Source organism: Ochotona curzoniae, unplaced genomic scaffold (assembly GCF_017591425.1).
Source record: "Ochotona curzoniae isolate NIBS_2020 unplaced genomic scaffold, NIBS_Ocur_1.0 scaffold_4506, whole genome shotgun sequence".
Lineage (NCBI taxonomy): Eukaryota > Metazoa > Chordata > Mammalia > Lagomorpha > Ochotonidae > Ochotona > Ochotona curzoniae.
This window is the reverse complement of record NW_024467119.1, coordinates 27075989-27093287: the sequence shown is the minus strand read 5'-3', so window position 1 is coordinate 27093287 and position 17299 is coordinate 27075989. Positions and strand designations below refer to the sequence as shown.

Here is a 17299-nt window from a genome sequence, read left to right as displayed (position 1 = left end):
CTTTGCATTTGTGTTTGATTTCAAGTTACTGAGTCTTGGAGGGACTTCCAGAGCAGAAAAAGCAAAGTAGCCCAGGGAGGATATGGGATGGGCAGGATGGACCCCAGGAACTCTTTCATGTAAAATGTTGGTCTCCCTGGTGACCCCAGCTTATGATTGATAATAGTTACCACTGGCCAGTAAACAATTAGTAGCAACATTGAAAGACTTGTGCAGTTTCCCAAAAGTGATGTTTGTCAGTTTACTGTTTAAGGCTCCACCTCTTTTTTTTTTTTTTTTAACCAGGGTGTGCCTGGGCCATCATCTTTCTGAGGTCTTCTGTGTATTTTGATGGCACTCTGGAGGGAACTAAGCTCAATTTTGTTTTTTTCTGAATGGCAGTGTTTGATCACAGATGTTCATTATAGGGTTATTCTACATTGTAATGAAACCTTTGGGAAGGACTTGTGCCGTGATGGGTGAAGCCATTACTTCTAATATCAAAAGGTCACACCATCACTGTGACCTTTGAATGGGCCTGAGTCCATGTGTGCTTTTTATGGGACATTCTTTTTCTCCTGTGTCTACCCTCCATATGGAGAAAGACTAGATTCCTATGGTGGTAGACAGTTTTGTACTGTTCTAACGCTCCCCTTTCAGCTCCAGCCAGCTCCTTGCAATCATTTCTTGTGTGAGTAGGGGAAACAAAAACCAGAAAGTTTATAAAGAATCATGGGTGAACCAAGAGTCCGCAAGTTTCTGTGAGCATGCAAGAGATTCTCTCATGAGCAAAGCACCTGTACCAAACAGCGTAGACACAATGTCTATTTTGGGTGTTCAGGAGGCTTCTGCTTGGGTCTAAGTTCTCAGTTGTGTTCTGAAGTAGAGGTTGCCATGGAACTGGTTCTGGAATAAGTAACAGGTTACTGCATCTGACACAGTAAGTGCTCTTTGTTCTCTTTTTGATACAGTTACTGGAGGTATGCTTCAAGGAATCATTGACTAATCAAATCCCCAGAGGCAAACCTGATGCTCATGACACTGAGTGTATTATCTTAATCCACTCACACACATGCTGTTCACATGCATACTGTGATGATACTGTGTAGGAGGGAAGAAAATATTCATTTCTGGTGTATACAATTCTTCCGTGTAGAGACGACGCATTAGAGGAAAATGAGTAAGACGAGTCTAATTTTTTTCAGTGAGTTTTGGGAATATTTTGAATTGTTTTGTTACCTACTTGCATGTTCTTTTGAGCTGAGAAATACCAAGAAACAATTTTAGAAACTATGTGTATTTCAATTTAAGCTCAGTGTATGCCAGTATGTGTTTTCATACCTTACTGATTTCTAAATGATCTTGACCATGATGATGAATGTTTTTATTATTCCTGCTCTGCACAAAAAATAATCTGAATACATTAAAGGTGAATGATGCTATGAGCTGAGTCTAAGGCAATTCTAACTTCCAAATTCAATTAAAATCATTTGCTAATTAGTCGTATGTCTTTGTCTGAATCGTATTGTGGAGACTTTTGTGTTATAGATCCTTTTGTGTCTCAGTTTTATTAAAAAATACAAACTTTAATTAGTCACTCTAGAAATCCTTCATATCAAAGAAATGTGTAGTTTACTCTCACATGGTGGATTCTTCTGTTTAAAATCATGAGTTAGAAATTGGGTTTTGTCTGCAATAGCGAATCTTGGGTCCACGGATGTTTGGGAGTTTTTCTAAAAAAAATCACCCAATTTTTTTTTTCTTTTGCTTTTCACTTCTTTCAGTAAGTGCCATGACTTAAGTGAATCATTATTCCAATTGAAACATGGCTCTTTTAAATTGCAATAAATCAATGAAATAATTCTGTTCTTCACTTATAAATGTTTCAGTTTTGGAGGAACTTAATTCTCACACTCATACCTAAATAGGAAATTCAACCTTTTAAAGAATATACATTTCACCATGAGCACCTTAGTGCTATTGTAATATTCAACATTCCTGAAAATCAGTATCATCATACATTCATATTGAGGAAGTCTTCAATTTACAGGCATGGTTGTTAAAAACTGAAAAAGAAACACATCCTAGAGATAAGCCAAGGCATGTTAGTGTGCGCTGGTAACCCTAGCACAACGTAAGAATTCTAAGACTGAGATCTCGACCCTTTACAAACTCCACATCAGTGAGCAAGGCTTATGGTACCCAAGGGGCAGTCCAGCTTGATGGTGCAGGTTCTAGATGGGAAATGGAAGCTCACAGGATAGCTGCAGCTGTTGAAAAGAAAAAGAGAGGATTGCTTTGTCCCCATGGAAGCCTGTATTTCCTTCATTTGAAGTTACAGCCTCTCAGAAAAGAAAGGTAGTTCAGCTTGCTTCAAGTGTGTCCTTACAGATTGGCCCTTGTGTAATGTATTAGACTGGCATTGCCGGACAACCTCAAAGGCAATATGGTCCAGCACCAAGATTATCATCGTGCATCTTAATCATGCAATAATTGTTTGTTGAGTGAAAATAAAACCTATAATTCAACAATACTAAATAAAACTATTTCAAGAGAGCTATGTTTCACTTTATCTTTTATTACTTGGATATGAATTATTTAGTTTATTGCTGGGTCATGCCAAAACATGAGTAAGTCAGTAAGTAATACCACTAAAATGATGCCATTGTTATTATCAGTAATTTGGAACTGTAAGTTGTATTCATGAAAAAGCAGTATACATGACCAATAATTCAAGTAGTCCCATTGAAGAAAATGAAAGAATCAATCCTTTTATTATACTGGGTTTTTTTTTGCCATAGTTTTTGTAGGGATTATCATTCAGAATATTTTGTAGGAATAAAGGTGTTTAAAGTGTGTGTTACTGAGTCTGGTGCAATTGCCAATTGGCTAAAGTCCTCGTCTGGCACGTGCCAAGATCCTATATGGGTGCTGGTTCTAATCCTGGTGGCCCTGCTTCCCATCCAGCTCCTTGCTTGTGGCCTAGGAAAGCAGTCCAGGAAAGCCCAAAGCCTTGGGACTCTGCACCCATGTAGGAGACCCAAAACAAGCTCCAGGCTCCTGGCTTTGGATTGACTTAGCTACAGCTGTTGTGGCCACTTGGGGAGTAAATCAGTGGATGGAGGATCTTCCTCTCTGACTCTCCTCCTCTCTGTATATCTGACTGTCCAATTTAAAAAAAATCTCTAAAACAATAGTGTGTTTCACTGCGTAATAAGACTATCCTGTGTGCAATGGAACATGGCTCTCATTGTCAGGGCTCTAAGTTATGTTTGTGCGCTCTGCTACATTGTTATTAGAGTAGGCATTTCTTTATATAGGATTTTTGTTCAGTGTTACTTGTTTTTTTTAGGAGCTGAAGCTACTTAGAAATTTGTAAACCTGAACCTTCTTTATACAAAGTCAAGAAACTATGTTCAGAAATATTATTCATGTACAACCAAGACTATCAGTCTTATTTCCATATTGATTTAGAATGACTAGGTGACAATTGTATGCAGTGGCTGGAAGGAATAGCATAATTTCCTTCCATCTGAGTAAGAGGTCAACCATGTACCCTCGTCCCTGAAAGGAAATGGAAGGGCTCTCACACTGAGCAAAGAAGTCGAGAATCCATGCCAGAAGTCTTCATTACACAGGAGTGATAAACATATCATCGCTATGGGAACATTTAAAAATAGCTGTCATTTGGTTAATGAATATCTGCTAAAGCATTTCCTGGGCCACTGGTGTTTATGGAACTTTTAAACCAAACATTTCTGAAGATGGGACTGGGTCTGGCTTCTTGAATTATGCCCCTTTTCCTTGCACCTTTGCTTTTCAGCAGTGCACGCTGCTATTTAGGCATTTGCTGTGTTAAAACAACAGACACACACTAAGCTTTCTGTGTCATAGTCTTTCCAGCGCCAAGAAAAAAATGCACTTTTCTGTCTGCTTCCTCATTTCCATCTGCGTTTCGCATATAGCGCTGATTTCCACCAAAGTGCTGGCATAGCCTGTCACAAGTGGCTCCTAGTGGCTAGGTTAACAGTTCTAAGTCAGTACTTCTTACCTTTCACCTCTGTCATTTTCCTCTTTTGCCACTGTTTGTACTGCTTGGCGATGATAAGGATCTTATACTCTACCAAGGTTCCATTCCTCTGAATGAGTTTTTTTTTTTTCCTCTTCCTTCAAGGACTCCCAGTCTTCTTCCCATTTGATGTCTGTGTTAGCTTTATTTCCCCCACTCCTGTAAGCCCTGAATCTTTCTTCCTTAGAAAGCTTTGTCTAGTTCCATGGTTTCAAGTTAAAACCCCAGATAGATGTTAGGTTAGGGAGCTCTCTTTTAACCTCTGTGTAAGCCTTGATAGGGGTCTCGTTTGCCTGCATAGCACTTGCATCAGAATCTTCAGCTTTGCAGGGAAGGGAACTTTCAACCTCACATGCCCTAAAATAAACAAAACAAAACAAAACAAAACAAAACAAAACAAAGCAAAGCAAAGCAAAACAGGATAGTCTGCTCCTCAGGACTCTGTGCAGTGCTGTCTTGAGTATTCTAGTGTTCAGATTCTTTTTCTCTCATTCAAGCCAAGTCTTTATCTTTTATCTCATCTCTCACCTCACATTCAGCCAGCTGCTAATTGTTGTGGAATTTTAAAAGCATTATTGTTGGCATTTTTTTCTTTTCATTGTCACCTCCATCTTGCTAGGAATTTAATCTTTTCTTGTTCACCTCTGTCTCCTCACTGCCTTCTGCCCATTTTCTTTGCCTTATTTGAAATCCAGCCTTCACGTAGTTACCTGTGCTTTCTAAATCTGGAAGTCTCACCTATCATCGGAGTATAGTGGCATGTCATGTACCAAAGCATCCCACACGCCGGCCATGGCGCCTCGCCTGGTTTCCATATAGTTCTTGCAACACCCAGAAATAGTATGAATGTTTGTATCTGTAGTAATCATTGCAAGCAAGTGAAAGCCAGTGAATCCTAAAGAGGTTGCTTCATTCTTTCTGGGGTCAATTAAGGGCAGTTAAATGCAGATTAACCTGGCACGGTTGCAAGTGGTGGTAAAAATAAAGATGAGTAAGATTGTCTTTCATTTTGAGGAAAAGGAATCTCTTGTTCCATTTTTAAGGAAAGGAGAGCAAGAACATAAACTCTCTTCTTTCTGCCATTGCAAATTGCATGATGCAAACAGTGCTTTTGCTTCACAATGCACCTAATTTGGTATTTATTCTTCCTAACTCAATTATAGAGTCACAAAACAAGTAAGTAGAATGACCACAAACCTGTCCCAGGCTTTTTCGACATAAGACTACCTTTGAGGTTACATATCTCCTTTTCTTTGAAGTTAACAATCCACTTGGCAGCATAATCAAATATAATTGAAAAATCAAATTCAGAGTAATGAATAAGCTTTATAGACATATGCCTCAAATATTTCTTCACTACTATTTTAATCTAAAGTTTTAGGCCAATTGCATTTTTCCAAAGTGGCACCTGGTTTTTCCTTTGGATAAGCAGATGGACCATTTGTTCTTGTACTTATTGTAAGTTGTAAAGGCTCCTCCAGTACTTTGTCCTGGACAACACTGCAGTTATTTCTGTGGAAGGACCTTGGTGCTTTCTTAGTATCAAAGGGTTCTGTAACTTCTTTCATTTCCTTAAGCAACTTGTTATTTACTTACAAATGCAAATTTTATAAACCATACGATAAGTAACTTACAGTTAACATTAAAGTTCTTGTCATGGAAGACCTACTTAATTAAAATGACCCAAATAGTTGAAAGTAGCTTAAGGAACTTCTCAGTGCTGTAAAATATATGAATCATGCAGTCATGCTGGCAACTCCTTGAAATACTGCTTGCAATGACATGGTTCTAAATTCACTACAGATATTAACCTTAGCCTTTTTTGTTCATCTTTCAGTGTCAACAGGAATAATTGAGTTGCAAGGTGTTTCTTGGAGATTTATTCTCCTTTCCATTCATGAAAACTCTTTGCTTGACTTTAGACTTCTTCAGTTTTTAGGTGTAAAATAGTGTTATATATAACAAAATGTCTATGAGTCATTACCACAATACAGTCATTACCACAATACTCCATAGCATTCTTAGGAATAAACTGTGTCAGAGATATAGTCTACATGTCAGATGATTTTAACATTATGTTATAGTGATTTGTTACTGTAGAAAGGGTCCTCAAAAAATCATGGAAGCACTCTGCATGGTACCAGGTCTTGAGAAGTGAGTATCTAGACAGACACGTACAAGGCAGCCTTGCTGTTCATCGCCACGCCCTGAATGCAGGTGAGAAGGCAACAGCAGAGCAATGAGAGAGCAGACTCTGAAGAGTAGGTGTCAGCACGGGCAGTCTGGCTCCGGGGTCTGCGGGCGTGAGCTGGGAACACACAGAGGTGTCAGGAAGTCAGCCTTTCCAAGTTGCCATTGAATGCAAAGACTGATGACTAGGGCTCACATCTCCCTCACCAAGGACATGAGGACACCCTGTGTGTCCCTGAGATCCACTGATAGCCAGCAGAGTGAAGGACCCAGATCAAGCAAAAATCATGTTTAGCCACCTGGCAGTATTAAATAATAAGAGGATTATATTTTATTCATCTGAATTTGTAGATCAACACCTATTCCTTCTGCGTGAGTCATGTTTTTATCTTAAACCAATTACTTTTGTCAGTCCATGTTACAATAGAAAATTTTGATGTGGAAAGGATGGTTTATAATATCATCAAAAAATAAAGTGTGCCTGTTTTTCTTTGACGTTGGTGTAATCATGAAGTTTGAAAGACTTAGCAAGCGATTGCACCTTGAGCACAGAGGTGAGAGGATTGGTGAAGGGAAGGAATTATCCTAGGGGAGAATCTCCTTTCTAGACTGTTTTATTTTCATCCAAATTCTGATCTCTAAGGACCATGAATGTTTATTATCTTTCTCGAGGGATATAACACAAATGGTGATCAACTTGGCTGAAAATATCTTATAAAATGAGTCCATACTGGTAATGAGTGATCTTTTCCCAAGTTCTTAAATCACACCAATGTATCAAAACAATAACACTGTTTCAAGCAATGGACTCTAAAAATCAAGCTGACTAATCCTCCACTGGCTTCTGCTGGCATCCCATTTGGGCATTGGTTAATGTCCTAGTTGCTCCACTTATAATCCTGCTCCCTGATTATGGCCTAGGATAGCCCAAGTCCATGGGCCATTGTATCCATGTACAAACCAAGAAGATGCTCCCAGCTTTGGATCAGGCCAGCTCTGTCCCTTGTGGTAATTTAGAGATTGAGCTAGCAAATGGAAGACTTTTTCTCTCTCTTCTCTGTCTTTCCTTCTCTCCATAAAATCTTTCAAACATTTTTTAAAAAGAAACCAAGGACAAAAAAAGGAAATTTATTTCTGATTTAATGAGATTGCAGCATAATAATAAATATACATTTGGTTTGCCCTTACTTTTGCACATGGATCTTAAATCTTTTTTAATTGGAACTGGCACCACGGCCCAACTGGCTAATCCCCTACTTATAAATGTCAGCATCCCATAGGGTCACCAGTTCATGTTCCAGCTGTCCCATTTCCCAACCAGGTCTGTGCTTGTGGCCTGGGAAAGTGGAGGGTGACCCAAAAGCATTGGAACCCTGCACCACATGGGGGATTCCAAAGAACTCCTGGCTCCTGGCTTTGGATCAGCTCAGCTCTGGCTCCTCTGAAGAGGAGTGGTTGAGAGTTGAGTTAATTGCAAAACTGATTGATGATTTCCTCAAGCATGCTATGCAATGGAACCTCCATGTAAACCTCAGGACAATAGAGTTTAGAGAGCCTCTGGGTTGATACTGGTAGATGCTTGCTCACACATGTCAGGGGCAATCTTCAGGAAATCTTTGAGCACTGAGTTACATCTACAGAGAACCCCAGAAAACAGGCAAGGAGACTTCCTATGCCCAAGGCCTTCTTGGGACATCAATCAGCAGAAAAACAATATTCAAGATGCAAACTCATAGTGCACCCAAATTCTAGCTATTAGACAGAAAATAAAAGGCAGAAAATAAAAGAGAAAAGTCAGCTTATGATAGGATAATCCAAAACCTGATTCTGTCTGTGTAAGGCAAGGCTGAGCTAGCAATAAGAACAAAATTATAGTAAGAAAAAGTAGATCATAGATATAAGTGATCAGAGAAACCCAGCAGGTCTGCAGTGCTGTGTTAGTTCTGGATTTCCGGCTTTAGTGTGGAATGCCAGAGGTGATGGGCAAGTTAGCACCTGCTACTTTACTACATGCTCTGCAGAAACTATTGCTAGAGCCTACAGCCACCTCCTCCAGACAAGCTTTGTGGAGGATGCCTCAGAATCCCTTTGAGATGGGCCCGGCCCGGTGGCGCAAGTGGTTAAGGTCCTCGCCTTGCACGCCCAGGATCCCATATGGGCGCCGGTTCTATTCCCGGCAGCCCCGCTTCCCTTCCAGCTCCCTGCCTGTGGCTTGGGAAAGCAGTCGAGGACAGCCCAAAGCTTTGGGACCCTGCACCCGCGTGGGAGACCCGGAAGAGGCTCCTGGCTTTGGATCGGCATAGCATCAGCTGTTGCGCTCACTTGGGGAGTGAATCATCGGACAGAAGATCTTCCTCTCTGTCTCTCCTCTCTGTATATCTGCCTTTCCAATAAACAAAATAATAAAAATAAATCTTAAAAAAAAAGAATCCCTTTGAGAATCCATTACATTGAGATTTTCTAAGGCTATGGGAATTTTCCATCTCTTTACTTTAAGATCAAAGAATGTTTTATTACTTATTGCCCAAATTCCCAGCCAATTTTACATGTCCTTCTCTATTGTCCTCTCTCAATAAGTCCATATGTATCTGATTTTGTTTTTAATTGAGGGCAGAAGTTACCTGAAAAGCTGAAGTGTATATATATGGGCCCCATGCCCAAAGAATCTGATTACATTAGTCTGGTGTGGGGTCCTGGAATATACACTTTCATAGGATCTCCAGGAGGTTGTAGTGCAGGAGGTCCATGGACCACACCTTGAGAAGCACTACCTTGGAAGGTGCTACATGCCCCACAGTGCCTCTTGCCCTCCAGGTACCAGAACATTCTTTTTACACCATCAATCTTGAAAGAAAGTAATCTTTATAAAAGTCTACCCTGGACCAAAACATTGGCAAGGGAGGATTTTAGGGTATAGTTCAGAACTCAAAAGTAATGACATTTTGATTGCTTTTAGTTTTTATATTTTCAAGGGCTGTTTATTTTAACTGAAACAAATCCTCATTCTGGGATATGAAGATGGCTTTAATTTATACCAGAATCATAAGATAGAACTTTTTTGCTGTTCCCCAAGTGAGATCTCTCTCCTCCTAGTTTATTAGCTAATTGTCCTTTTCAACTGCAAAGCATGAAGACAGCTGTAGACTCTTGGTAGATGTTACAGACGCGCGTTGGGGGTATTAATATCTCCTCCCAAGTGAAAAGCTGGGCTGCAAGCACTGGTCACATATGGAAAGATTTACATTGCCTGAGTGGGCTCCAGTTTGATGCAGTGTGAATGGTATTTCCAAGCCCTTAAATTCCCCAGATTTTCCATGGCTCCAGTATATGCTCTTTTTTCTAGTGAGAAATATGTTAGTCTAGGGAATATTGAATAAGCATTCTTGCAGGCACTTTAGTCATAGCCTTTTGTTTTCAGCCAAATTTGGGGTGACTGTTTCACATAAGATTCGCTCTTCATGAACTATATTGGAAAAACTGAAAACCTGGCCTTAAAATAAGTATAATAAGCATTTAACCATGATCTCATGGACACTTGTAATTGCTAAAATCTGTAAGGACCAAGTAGCAAGTTTACACCGTGACTGGGAATATCACACTCATCAAAACTCTCTGGTGTACTTAAACTTTTTAATCCAACCAAAGAATACGGAAATATAAAAAGGAAGGATCTTTGGGAAATAATCTATAAAGCTACTTTTGGTGCATAATTAGAACTAAATATTTATATGTGAGGGAGTCTTTCAGGCCTTTTTCTTTCACAGTAGATTTATCATTGACGTGTTCAGTGTTATAACGTCTGCAGTAACAACATGTTCCAGTAGAGCAGTAAAACATACTTACGCATGAAGATAGAAGGTATTACTGTAAAATATTAGTAGTGACTCTCAAAAAGAAATGGTATATGACAAAATGCCGTGAAGGCCATGAGTTTTCTTCACCACATATTTCCAGCTCTCTGCTGTCAAAGTGCCTACCACTGTGAACACCTTTCCCATTTCTTGAACCTGCTTCTTTTGGCCAATGAAAAATGAACAGAAGTGGTGTGTCCTATATGCAGGTGGAAGCTCAGAACACAAGTGTTGTGACACCACTTTCCAGGTGTCTTCATTTTACCTGGTGTCATTGCCACTGCTCTCGGATTGTGCAAGCCCATGGTAAGGACTTTGAATGACTGTGATGAAACAGGGACCCTGGTGACCACACTGAGAAACTACTGAGAGTCAGAAAGGTTCTTTCTTGATGCTTCCCATGTCAGGGCAGCATGACTCAGCCTATCATGACTAGATTAATTGCAGGCATAGAAACAAACAAACGAAAAGCATTTCAAATGTCCTGAAATAAACTGGAGATTTCCAAAGTAAATGCAGAGGTTGTCAACAATGCAGAAGTGTGTATTGTACATCCTTTAATGGAATGTAAGGACCATTAAAAAGAGAATTGCAATTCATAGTTCAGTTTGTGTGGTCAATTTGGGTCGTATGAAACTAAACTAATACTGCCAAGTACATGTTCATGTATTTGTACAGAAAAAAGCAGAAGTGTACAAAAAGAAACTTGTCAATTATAGTGAAATTTGAAAGTTGAACAGGGGATAAATGGCATGGACATTCTACTTTTTCTTTTAACCATTGAAACTGTTTATTGAATGAATGAGCTGAAGTAATATCATAGCTAAAAATGCATATACAGGAATTTGCAATGCCGTCCTCCCATAAAAATCTGAATTCTGAAAGTTTGTGAAGTTGTATTTAAACAAATAAACAAACAAAACGTCAGATTGAGAGAACTTATAGTATGAATGTCCTGAAAGAATGACTTAGAATCAAGGACAAGAAAAAACATAAGAGTATTACCTGTACAGAAACCATGTCACACATATTCTACTCCTAAAAAGACTGCTTAAAAATGGAGCAAAAGGGTCCAGTGCAATAGCCTAGTGGCTACAGTCCTCTCCTTGCTTGCACCAGTATCCATATGGGCTTTAGTCCCTGCGGCTCCACTTCCCTTTCAGCTCCCTGCTGTGGCCAGGAAAAGCAGTCTAGAACGGCCCAAAGGCTTGGGACCCTGCACCCACATGAGAGACTGGAAAGAAGTTCCTGTCTCCTGACTTCAGATCAGCTCATCTTTGGCCATTGTGGCCACTTGATGACTGAACCAGCTGAGGGAAGATCTTTCTCTTCTCTCTGTAAACCTGATTTTCCAATAAAAATAAATTATTGTTGTTGTTTTTTTTTAATGGAGCAGAAAATATATATTAGAGCATGCTCTGATATTTATTTTATAACAGTATCTCTTAAAATTCTCTGAGGACTTGAACCCAATGCTTGAAACTTTCCTATCTCCTCCCTGAAATCAAGTCCATGCTTCCTTTTCATCATATTTTCTCCCCTTGATTCTCTCAGCTTTTATTCCATAATCTAGCATCAGTCTAAGGAAAGTCCAGGATGGGGGGAGACAGATGCCACATATTCTTTCAAGTGAAAAAAAGTTACAAGTGAAACATGTCATGCTCACCCACAATCAGAAAGAGAGTAGCAGGTGGAAACTGAACCCCAGATGACTGGAGCGTCATTCTTTGTCTGTCTGACAGAGTTTTGCAGGATGAGCGATTAGGGACCTATCCTTGGCTTCTTTGCACTGGCATCTACTGCCCTTAAAAAGAAGCACTGTGAGCTTTCCCTAAACGAATCTGGATCAAGTGAAAGGAACAGCAATATTCTCTGTTGCACCTCTTTAGGGAACACACAAATTGGCAGAGTTTTGTGGAATATGATGACAGATATGGGTCACGTGTCAGAGCATGGGTTGTACAGAGAACATGTCTGCCTTTGCTCCCTGTTGGACTTTATTTCCTCAAAACCTCTGATCTCAAAAAGCTAGTACAGTTCCTGTTCTAGAACTCCTAGATCATCAAGCTGGGTTATTAGAGTACAGTTTGAAGTTCTGTCAGATCTCATTGTCATGTACCACTGAAGTGCATCGACAGGTTCCTCCCATCCACTAATAGTTGAGTTTATTTAACTCCATATCATTATTTAATTGGGCTCAACAATATCAGTGTAGGCAGAGAACTCATTAATTTTTTTGCCATTTTGGAAATCCTCCTTGAAATGTGAAAATTTTTTGCTTCATAAATTAAAGACAGTAGGACAAATAGAGAGTTGACAGGTATAAAAAAAGAACAAAGTGAGTTCCCAGTTATATGACACCAATAAGTTTTTAAAGAATATTTTGTGTTATCAAGAGGTCATAAGTGTTACAGCACACACCATCTAATATGCTTTACTTCTAGGAATACAGTGTACTATAAATCCATTTATTTAAGTGTATCTGAATTACATAGTTAATGCACATGTTTGAGTTTAAAATATCTCTGCTAACGTGTATATTTCACTGCTTTAAATTACAGTAACTGGAATTCACAGTAAATGCATTTACTGTACATGTCAATGGTGAGATCTTCTTAGGAAGACAGATGAAAACACGTCCTATGTCTCTAAACCTTAAAAAGTTTTTTCATAGAGATGCACTCGTGGTCTTTGACTTATGATCTTGATTTCAAAATATAGGGACTGAGAAGCAACGGAGCTATCATAGATTAGCCCGAGCTAAAGCAGGGTTAGCAGAAATGTTAAGCTTTGTTCCCACAGACTTTTCAGAGGCTGGGATAGTTCCACTTTTTATAGTTCTATTTATGGCACTTGGCAAACTGCTCCATCACATTTTATTTTTAAACATGTGTTAAAAGTTCTAAGACCATTGCCATCAATTTGTGTATACTCTTTAAAATTTTCAGATAGAATTTTCAAGGGAATGAGAGGATACAAGACCTTGCATCCTAGAGTGTTGAGGGGAAAGAAAACCAATTCTGGGTATCTTTATTTTCTACAGAAACATCTATTTTTCTATTACCATTTCTATGGTTTTTAGGAGCTACTTGAGACTACTGAAGGAGCTATACAAGTCCTTCATGATGTGATTTATGTCTATCAAGAGAATAGTTGAATTCTACTGAAATCATAAAGTGATGGAATGCAAAAGCAGCCCCAAGCACCACTGTAGCTCATTTGGCCAATGTTTTCAACTCTCACTGGACAACATTATGAAGTGAGTGGCCTAATAAAAAGCAATCATAAAAGGGAAAACAATAATCGTGAAATACAACTGTAGTTTATGATGCATACATATGCAACTTTCATGCGTATGCGCTGCAGTTTTGTTTGAAAAATTGTCTTGATACTTTTGGGAAATTCTGATTTTGTGATCTTTTGAATGAGTCACATTGACCCAGCCCCTTGGCAGGCTTCCTGTCCCATCTCACCTGATTCATGTGGCATTGCTTGGTAACCCATACCGCAAGGATCCCTAGTTAGGCATCTCTTGATTTATCTGTTCAAATAGCATCCTGCAGGTTTCATGATCAGAGCAAGGCGACGATGCACAATCAGGCGAAGCTCTTCTCACAGGGACCTGGACAATATCCATTGCTAGGAAACCCCACCTGCCAGGCACAAGCCTGGCACTCCTCAACACATTTCCTGCTGCCTACTTTCAGTCTTTCACATTTTCGCATTGTTGACATTGGCATCTGTTCCAGAAACAGAAAATCATATCCACTTCATGTAAATGAGTCAGTGATGCCTTTGGAAGGCAAGAAAATATGATAATCATAGGGCGCTTGTTCATCGTTCTGTCCAATTTCTCCTTTCTCTTTTCCTCTCTCTCTCTCCTTCCTCTGTCTCTCTCCCCACTGAAACATAACATGGGGATTTGGAAAGCCCATGGATTGTAAATTCCAGAAAATCTAGGATTTGAACTAGTCCTGTTGTTAATTTTAGTCCGCAGTGTTTTCCTCCACAGAGGAGCAATAATGTTCCCGGAGGAAGTTTCGGGTTCCTGGCCCCAGCAGGCTCAGCTCCCGCAGGTGTAGCCACCTCAGGAATGAAACAGCAGACAGAAGAGCTTTCTCTGTATCTTCTCTCTATGTATCTGCCTTTCTAATGAGAGTAATAATAACAATAACATTAAAACAATAAACACAGTCAGTAGCAGAACCAAAAGTTTTAAAAAATATATATTTTCTATCTATAGTGACATAAGACTTGCTTAATATATTCTAACTGGCTAAATAAGCAAATTCTACCCAGTTCCTCTGTTGCTGAAAAATAGGGACCCTGATTCATTTCATATTTATTTATTTATTTGAAAGTCATATAGAGAAAACATGGGAGCTACTGGGGAAGTGGGCCCCATCCATCATTCACTACCCAAAGGACCGTGAAAACCAATGCTGGACCAGGCCAATGCCAGGACCACCAGAGGCTGTCTCTGTGGTTGTAGCAGTGCACACACTCTAGCCACCCTATGCTGATTTCCCAGGCCGTTAGCAGGGAGCTAGACTGAAATTGGAGCAACAGGATTCATGTCGGATTCAATCTGGAATGCCAGCATCAGAAATGGCAGGGTTGCCTATTAGCCTAGTCCTAAGACACAATTTTAAACATACAAAACTTAAGTTTAGAAAGTAATTCCATTTTTTTTATTGAAAAATAAAAAGAATTTGTAAAAGGATACATGGAATCTTTTAAACAGTTAGGAAAATGAAAGATTTTAGTAGTAGAATTTATTCAAGTGACTTCTTAAAAACAGGAAATTAACTGGGAAAGTCACCACAACTCAGGTGTATCCCAAACCCCTCCGCAGCCCCAACCTGCAATGGCAAAAGGTGATTTACTGTCACGTTATCCTCATCTTTTTTTCCAAGGAGATGAGAGTTCAAGATCAGGAAGTGGAGACTGCTGTTAACCCTTGACTTTATAATGACCGTTGTTCCTTGTATGGCAATTCAGATTTGACCTGAGACCAGGAGAGTCTGGCAATTTCTCCCCCACATCCTTTTTCCAAGACCTTACCTTTCCTGCCGCCAAAAGGCCACACAATTTACTACAAAGACGACTACTTGTAGGTTCCAGTAAATTACAAGCAATGCTCTGTGTGCTAGGGTTTTAGTCAGTGCTTTTAATTTTAAAATCTTAGTGATTTGACTTTAGTGCTGGAGTAGATCTAGAATATCACCATGGGTCTCATCTTCTTCCATGGGAAATTATAAATGAGCACCAATTATTTAATACTCAAATCAAAACAACTCGAATCTCTCACTTTTTTAGCGGAGAATCTGAAATAAGGATATTTATTTGCACATTATCTTCGTACCTGGAATATATCCTTTCAAAAATTTCCAGATTTTTTAATTTTGCTTTTTAAATTGAACCATATTAAATAAGTGAGATATATTTATGTTAATGCAGCATAGTGGGGAAGCAACCAAGCGACCTCTGAGGCCGGCATTGTGGTATAAACCTGCAGCCCGCCACGCTAACATCCCGTACAGTTAGAGCCAGTGACCTGATTACTTCCAATCCAGCTTCCCGCTAATAGCCTGAAAAAGGCAGGGCATTGCCCCAGTGCTGGGGCCCTTGCTATTCACGTGGGGTTCCTGGAAAAACCTCCAAGCCTCTAGCTTTGCCCTGGCTTAGCCCGGGCATTTTGGGGGGACATCTTTGGAGTGAATCAACAGATAGATCTCTCTCCCACTCTCTGTAGCCTTTCAACTAAATAAATGTTTTTAAAAAATCAACTCCTCGGGGCCCGGCAGTGTGGCCTAGCAGCCAAAGTTCCTGCCTTGAAAGCGCCAGGTCCCATATGGGCGCCAGTTCTAATCCCAGCAGCTCCACTTCCCATCCAGCTCCCTGCTTGTGGCCTGGGAAAGCAGTCGAGGACGGCCCAAAGCCTTGGGACCCTGCGTCCATGCAGGAAACCCGGAGGAGGTTCCTGGTTCCCAGCTTCAGACTGGCACAGCACCGGCCATTGCGCTCAATTGGGGAGTGAATCAGCATATGGAAGATCTTCTTCTCTGTCTCTCCTCCTCCTCATAATAATAATAAAATTAATAATAATAATAATAAAATTGCAAAACCAAAATGAAAAATAATTTGTGGTCTTTCTTGGCTTAAGGATATAGCTTGTATATATCTTTCATTAAATCTGCATTTACGCAGTCATACATCCTCACTTGAGGAAATCTCTGAATCAATGTGCATTGATTCTATAATGCCTACTTAATGATATGGATTCATCATCAGGGAGTGATGGGTGTCAATTCCTTGGGAGGAAGACTATGTTGTAGAAATCATGAATGAAACCTGTTCCTTACGGTCTAACCTTGAATTAGAGCCGTGACGTCTACTGCAGTAGGCATTTAAACAGTATACCTATCTACGCCTATGTCATATAACTGTATAATTTAGAGAAAAGTCCAGCTCTTAACTATGTCATTCCTATATGACTGAGAGGAGTTTTCAATTTGTGTTAATAGAGTTTAATTATCACCTGTTTTAAGTTTCTAATAGCCTTCCTATTGAATTTATAGATCTTAGTTGTATCAGAACATTTATAATTCTAACAACTCAGCTCTACTTAACATGGCCTAAAAAATGTAATTTACACGATCATAAAATTGTGAAGTCTGAAGAGAAGGGAAAAGTGCAGCCTTGGGGTACAGCATGCCAATCTGATCCTGATGAAAAGAAAGAAATAACACGATCCTCTGAGCAGGGATGGATTCAAAAAAGAATTAGTGTCAAGGGTATGGACAGGGAGAAGAAAAAAGAATCCTGAGATTTAGGAATCCCAGTTAAGGGAGTCTAGGGATGGAGTCCCCACCCCAGACTGAGAGCCAGATCCAGACATCGCTGTGGACGGTGTGTCTTAGACTCCAAGGAGGGCTCACGGAGGCATCACAGTGTATGCCCACAGAATTTTCTGGAAGTTTTCCCTGGGAATTTACCATTAAAGAGTCCTCTTGGGTGCCATTAACATTCTTGAAGGGTGTCTCATTAAAGGCCCTCTGCTACAAACTGCTTTAGGGAAGAAGAGGCCAGGGCAGGGGAGAGACTTTTGCTGGCCACTGAATGCTCTGGGAACTTCGCACTGAGGGTACTTGATGCTGAAAAAGCTCTGTGTGCTGCAGGCACTGGGAATTGAGGCAGCCCCGTGTAT

General features: G+C 39.9%; 1 protein-coding gene across 2 annotated transcripts in view; it reads left to right on the top strand.

The window, feature by feature from the left end:
- The window catches only part of ARHGAP24 (Rho GTPase activating protein 24), a 397185-nt gene that overhangs the window by 224882 nt on the left and 155004 nt on the right, over window positions 1-17299 (top strand). The gene's annotated exons all lie outside the window — the stretch shown is intronic.